This window comes from Limulus polyphemus, unplaced genomic scaffold (genome assembly GCF_000517525.1).
Source record: "Limulus polyphemus unplaced genomic scaffold, Limulus_polyphemus-2.1.2 Scaffold1215, whole genome shotgun sequence".
Lineage (NCBI taxonomy): Eukaryota > Metazoa > Arthropoda > Merostomata > Xiphosura > Limulidae > Limulus > Limulus polyphemus.
The window spans coordinates 133,234-140,791 of record NW_013666825.1 but is presented as its reverse complement, the minus strand read 5'-3'; the positions used below and the strand labels follow the sequence as shown (position 1 = coordinate 140,791).

At 32.3% G+C, this 7,558-nt stretch overlaps 1 long non-coding RNA gene across 1 annotated transcript; it reads right to left on the bottom strand.

Annotated features, from left to right (window-relative positions):
* Positions 1-4,080: 4,080 nt before the first annotated feature.
* Positions 4,081-6,415, bottom strand: LOC111086581. Its single transcript, XR_002611317.1, has 2 exons — positions 6,128-6,415; positions 4,081-4,369 (listed from the first exon to the last, which is right to left on the bottom strand). It is a non-coding gene; the product is annotated as an uncharacterized LOC111086581 (long non-coding RNA).
* Positions 6,416-7,558: the final 1,143 nt, after the last annotated feature.

Here is a 7,558-nt window from a genome sequence, read left to right as displayed (position 1 = left end):
ATCGATACAATCAGGGTTCAACGACAAAAACAATGTATTCACAATAACATTTAGAAATACATTCAACACGTACCAAAACACAATTGATAAAGAAATACCTGGTCAAGACTTCTACCAATATTAATAAACAATTTATCACAAATATTAATAAATCAATAACAATGGAATCGGGAAAAAGAACCAGAAAGAAAAAAAACTAATTAAAAAATACTAAAAATACAACAAATATATTATACCAATAATACATTTCAATATCAATAACAATATCGAGTGACAAAGAGCAATAACTATATCCTTCCATAACTATCACGTGACCCTACCTCTCTTAGTGAAGCTTCTGGCAGGGTAGTTATTCAGAGAGTAGGTCACGAGAGTACAACCTAATGTGATCATAAATTTACATACTCTTCTACTACATTAAGAGTATTTGTAGGGTTAGAACATGTCATTACATGTTTAAAATCCCTTGTCTTCATACAATAAGGTTAGAATACGTTATTACATATATAAAACCCCTTGTTTCCATATAATGAGGTAGAACCCAAATAATAAAAAATTTTCATTGTGGTAAACGAACTAAAAAAATTATCTAAGTAAGAGTTTCGTATTCTTACCGATTTATAAAAAATCCTTACGTGATAGAAAAAAATGAATATTATTTTCAAAATATGCGTAGCTAAATTATCCCTTATTTAAACCAAAAGAATTTTAATGAAGTTTAAATTCGCAGGCGTGTGTTATCCACGGACGCTTGTTCGTTTCTTAATACGGTGACCCCAGTAACAATAGTCGCTAAATAAAGAAATTGTCTCTACTTCAACAATAGTCACTTCATGAACAATAGTGGGTGCATAAACAATAGTCGCTACATAAAGAGTAGTCGTTACACAAGCACTAGTCGCTACACAAATAACAGTCACTACATAACAACGAAAAATGGTATTAACCGTTACTTTATAACGCCCCCACGGCTAAATCAGCGAGCATGTTCGATGACGGGGATTCGAACTCCCGATTCTCAGATTGCGAGTCGAGCGCAACAACGATCATGTGTTTAAAATTTGAGAAATAATATTTTAGTTAAACATTTCCTAGAAGTATTAGCTGTTAGTAGCCTTGGTATTTTTGTTTCTTCAGAAACCTGCTTTCTCTGACAGTAAGAGTTACAGCTAGGACTTACCAAATAAACAAGTTTACTCATGACTTTTGCCAGTAACAATCCAAAACCAAGTATATAAAATGAAACCGTCTGATATTAGTAGTGGGAAATGTAAATCAAATACAAAACCTTTTATCAGGTTTTTAACCAGTTATTTTAATCGTTATGTATTTTATTTTAAACTTTTATACACTTATGTATGATAATACCAATGAATATAGTTTTATGTATGATAATACCAGTGATTATACTTTTATGTATGATAATACCAATTAATATACTTTTATGTATGATAATACCAACTAATATATTTTTATGTAAGATAATACCAGTGAATATACTTTTATGTATGATAATACCAATTAATATATTTTTATGTATGATAATACCAAATGTAGATATTATTTTATTCACTCTATGAACTTTTATTTTGTACAAAATATATTGTGAAGTTTCGGCAACATGCTTTCAAACGACAGATTAAATAGTTTAATTAATACAGTAGTAAGTGTACAGGATTTAAAGTGTATCAAGTCAGCAATACAAACTTTTGGTTTCTTGATTTGTGTTTATGACTTTTAATATCTATTTGATTTGGCTTTATAGAAAAAGCCATGTTGAACACAGTGGATGGATATGATCGGTTTATTAATCTAATTCATAGAGGTCAGGGCTATCACTCTGTCAAAATTAATCAAATTGTGTGCGTATGTAATTAGGTGAATAATATTAGGTCAATAATATTGATCATACATCGAGGTACGTAATATTATTACAGGAATACAAATACTGATCACTTATCAACGTACATAACATTTAATCATCAACATTACAGGATTACAAATACTGATCACTTATCAACGTACATAACATTTAATCATCAGTATTACAGGAATACAAATACTGATCACTTATCAACGTACATAACATTTAATCATCAGTATTACAGGAATACAAATACTGATCACATCACATCTTCAATATCTCCAGGAAACCAAACTGGTACCAGGCGTGGTTGCAAACAAACATTTTTAAAGTTTTCGTTTTTATTTTTCTATACATTCATAATCTTCATTTTGTATCAAGTTATGTAGTAAATTCATGACACAACTTTAACGACAAGTTTAATAAGTCAAAAGGTTATCGCTAACCAAGAACAAGGAACTGTTGGTGTTCAGCCAATGAGCATCAACTTGGCTGTTATTCAATGAAAAAACTAGTAAGACAAGTCCTACATTAACACTATACAGGTTTTATGTAAGAAATATTTTTCACATTAACTGTTCATGTTTTTCTCCAGACATTACATTTATGTATTATTATGGTGTTTGAAACAAAACATCGCCCTAAATTAACATCTTGTGTAAATTAATTATTTAGATAATTACTTTTTGTATGAAAGTATTATCCAAACAGTATCATCTTGTTTGAATGTTTTATCCAAACATTAATATATTCATGAAAGCCTTATCCAGATATTGTGTGACATCTTATATAGAGAACTAGTACAAAAAATGACATCTTATATTAAAGTCTACTACAAACAGTGACATCTTTTATGAAAATCGTATCCAAACAGTGACATTTCTTATGAGAGTTTTATCCCGACAGTGACATTTTGTAGGAAAGTTTTATCCAGACAGTTTCTACATTTAGGCCAAAATATCCATCACTTTGCAAAAATGTGTATAGTAGTTTCTAATTTAGGCTAAAGTATCCCTCACTGTAGAAAATGTGTAGAAAGTTTCTAAATTTAGGCCAAGAAATCCTTTGTTGTTAAAAATGTTAGAAATTTCGCCTTAACCTCTCTTTATAGTGATAAACATCTTAAATCTTTCTGTCTGGTTCCTTTTTCGGCATCCCTAGTGCAGGCTTAAACACCAAAAATCATATTGCTACTATTGTGTTTAACAATAAACAATGAAATAATTATTTTATCGGATATTTACACAAAGCTATTTGAGGTCTATTACCACTAGTCGTCCTTAGGTTTGAGCTTATGGACGAAAGGGAAGGTAACTAACAGCACTCAACGCCAACTATTGGGTTTCGTTTGTCTGATATATTAGTGAGAATTGACTGTTACCCTTATAACTCACCCATAGCCCCCGTGTTTGGATCGCGTCTTTCTTTTGTGTGTGTGTGTGTGTGTGTGTTTACTGATAGTAACGTATACAGTCAAGTAGGATCCTAGTATTACAGGTAACCGTAACGGTTTGTCATAGTAACGCGTTTACTGAGAGTAGTATGCGCTGGCCAAAGGTTTGGGTTGAATATCGTGTTAATGCTTTAGCTAAGAGTAACGTACATAGTGACAAGTGGTTTTAGATTTTACTGATAACGGAAATTGAACCCGTTTTTCCTAGAAAATTTGTAAGTTGGATAAAATTTAGAAAATGCCTTCTACATTTATTGTCTATTTATTTACTCGTACGATCAGCCTACATCTGAAACTCAGACCTGATTTATTAAGACAAGGTAATACAGGTGAAAACAAGTTTCATAAAAGAATGAGCGAATGAAATCTGAACATATATGACGTTATATGAATCTGAAGTCAAATTCCATACAGATTAACGATCAAACAGAGAACACTTTACTTACCATTATTTTTAATTGTTTTTTTTTATCAAAATAAATAAAACAGACATTTAAAAAATAAAACAATCTTTTCCTTAATTAAGATACCCGTGGTGGTCAGAGCACAGATAGCCCATTGTGTATAATCTGTGAAAAATATTTATCCACGTATGTAAGCCTATATTGGCTTCGATCAAAAAAAATCTAGATGAAACCCCGTTTCTGGCGTATAAGCCCGCAGACATACCTTGAAACCTTGACAGAATAAACGGCTGGGTCATAAAGTCAGGGACGTTATTTCTAGATATATACCACGAAGCAAAAAATAACATAGAACAACATTTGGTAGTGACTGAAAAGATTATAATAATTTATTGAAACTCACGTTTTGTGAAACAGTTCCTCGTAGCAAGTATTCTAGACTGATATTGAACATAAACAGCATTGGTCATAATTAATAGTAAGATATGTATAAAATTAGCATATATATGACTCAACTGTATGTTTATTAACCATGTAAGGAGTTTTTAAAACCAGGTAGTTTAACTCTCGAATCAAGAAGTCTCACTGGGCTGCTAAGCGACGTCTAGTTAGGGTTAAAAACTTCATAGTAAACTGACGGTGTCACATCTACGTCAAAGAAAAAACAAAAGAAAACATTAAAGATATCGTAAGCTTCATTAAAACAGGTTTACACAGTTATAGTATTTGAAAGGATATATAAACAAAAGATCCTAAAAACGTCATTTTATTCGTTTCAGTGAATTTCTTTCAAAATTCAACGCAGCTGTAAAAACATGTCTTTAGTGTATCGGCAATCCTGATAAATGTGGGTATCGTTTTCATAACAACGGCTCTCGCTCCATTAAATCAATATATTTGAATGTACATATATATATTTATTGCTGTCATGACAACTTGAGATGCTTGATTCTATTCATTCTATACATTGTTGCCATGAAAACGCACTTCACTCTGGTATTAAACCAAGCATGCCTATAATAATCTCTCACGATGCTGGTGGTAAACCAAGCATGTTTGTAATATTCTCTCACCAGTCTGATAGTAAACCAAGCATGTTTGTATTAATCTCTCACCAATCTGGTAGTAAACCAAGCATGCTTATAATAATCTCTCACCAATCTGGTAGTAAACCAAGCATGTTTGTAATAATCTCTCACCACTCTAGTAGTAAACCAAGCTTGTTTGTAATAATTTATCACCACTCTGGTACAAACCCTACCATATTTGTTATAATATATCACCACTGTGCTACTAAACCAACCATATTTGTAATAATCTCTCACCAATCTGGTAGTAAACCAAGCATGTTCATAAAAACCTCTCACGACTCTGGTAGTAAACCAAGTATGTTTGTAATAACCTCTCACCAGTCTGGTAGTAAACCATGGTGAGAGATTATTACAAACATGCGACTTTGGTAGTAAACCAAGCATGTTTATAATAATCTCTCACCAGTCTGGTAGTAAACCATGCATGTTTGTAATAATCTCTCACGACTTTGGTAGTAAACCAAGCATGTTTATAATAATCTCTCACGACTCTGGTAGTAAACCAAGCATGTTTGTAATATTCTCTAACCAATCTGGTAGCAAACCAAACATGTTTGTAATAATCTCTCACCACTCTGGTAGTAAACCAAGCATGTTTATAATAATATCTCACCACTCTGGTATTAAACCAAGCATGTTTATAATAATCTCCCATCACTCTGGTAGTAAAGTAACCATGTTAATAATAATCTCTCACCACTCTGATAGTAAACCAACCATGTTTATAATAATCTCTCACCAATCTGATAGTAAACCAGCCATACTTGTAATAATCTCTCACCACTCTGGTAGTAAACCAAGCATGCTTGTAATAATCTCTCAGCACTTTCGTACTAAACCAAGCATGTTTATAATAATCTATTATCACTCAGGTAATATACGTTTTCATGACCACTATTGTAGAAGGTTCAGGTAATCAGTTAAGGTGCTTAATTAAAATTAGTTAATAAATGTCAATAAAATCATTAAAAGGGAGAAATCAGAATCATTCTTAGTCTGAAATTTATCACAATTAATGTTTTAATTTATCATTTAATCTTTGATGAAAGTCAAAGTTATTTTTCCATTATATTTATTCCTCAGCTTTGTTCTATTTTACCACTACATTTATTCCTCAGCTTTGTTTTGTTTTACCACTACATCTAATACTCAGATTTGTTCTGTTTTACCACCACAACTTTGCACGTAAACTTCGATTTTTATGTGCCTCTGTGTCACTCATAAGTATTTTCAGAAATTCTTTGTAGTAAATCTAATGTTTGTAGCTTCAATATTTCTACTCTAAATATTCATTCTATTCGTGCAGATGTCTTACCTGCAAGTCCGCGTGTTAAAATAGAGCCCTGTCGAACACTTAGAATAGTTCTTACATATACACTCGCAGACCTCGGAGTCCCAGGTTTGGTCCTTATGACAGCTGCCAGATCTATGTTGATTTTTACAAACGCAACGGCACTCGTCTTCCTTATAAATCTTTTGGCTCGAACAGTCTGAAGCTTTGTCCTTACATTGAAACGAACACTGTTCGTGTTCCTCAAGATTAACTGTTTCCTGACTCTGGAAATCAAATTTTTCACTTCCTGATTCAGAATATTTGGCCTTGAGTACCTATTGAATGTAAAGCAAGGTGTAAAAGGCCATAGAAATAACGACCGTTCTAATTATCTAAACGTGAACAGACTAGATGAAATGAATATTTATATCCTTCGCGGGATGTTGACGATTGAACACTGAATCTATAGTAATTTTATTATCAAACTTTGAACGAGTAAACAAGAAATAAACTCAGTTTAATTTGATGTAACTTTTGTAGGTAAAATATGAAAGATAGATTTCCTTAAACATCTGTAAACACCACGAAAAATCATTAAATATTTGACAAGTCTACATAAGTTCGATTTCTTTGTCCATAATTACACACCATATCCAATACACAACTAGACACCTGTTAAATAAAACTGTTGTGATTGAACGTTTCCACTTGCTTCACCCAGCAGATCGAACTTATGTAGACATGTCAAATATTTAATGATTTTTCGTGGTGTTTACAGATGTTTAATAATAATAGTTATGTCTAGTTGTGTATTGGATATGGTGTGTAATTATGGACAAAGAAATCAAACTTATGTAGACTTGTCAAATATTTAATGATTTTTCGTGGTGTTTACAGATGTTTAATAATAATAGTTAATAGTCATGTCCACTTGTGTATTAGATATACTGGAATTAACAGTTTGTAATTATGGATAAAGATAACATCTAGTATATTTTATAGTTCGAAGGTTTTTTATTTACGACTTACAAAGTTCTATACATATTTAACTTGTATTTATTTGGGTTATTTAGCTCCACCCGCAGTCTGTGAATCATACCCTGAGATAGTGGAGCTTCCCAAGTCTTTTGACCCCTTGCTGGTGACCTGGCCTCCGTGCATAAGACTTAAAAGATGTAGTGGCTGTTCTACAAGCTCCTTACTTACCTGTGTTCCGACGAAGGTTAAGACGGTTTCAATAACGGTTTGTATCTTCCTTGCTCTGTTGTAGCAGATCCCTGAATAACAGTTAAAGTCCATATGTTGTTGCCATATGGTCAGAAATTGTAACAGCTAAAGTTCACATGCTGTTGGTATGTAGTCAAGTGATTGTCTGTTGCATAATTTCAAAAACCTTTAATCCCGTTCTTCTTTTCGTGAAACGTTTCTTTTTCCTCCCCCGAACTCATAAATCTGAATGATGTTTACACGGTT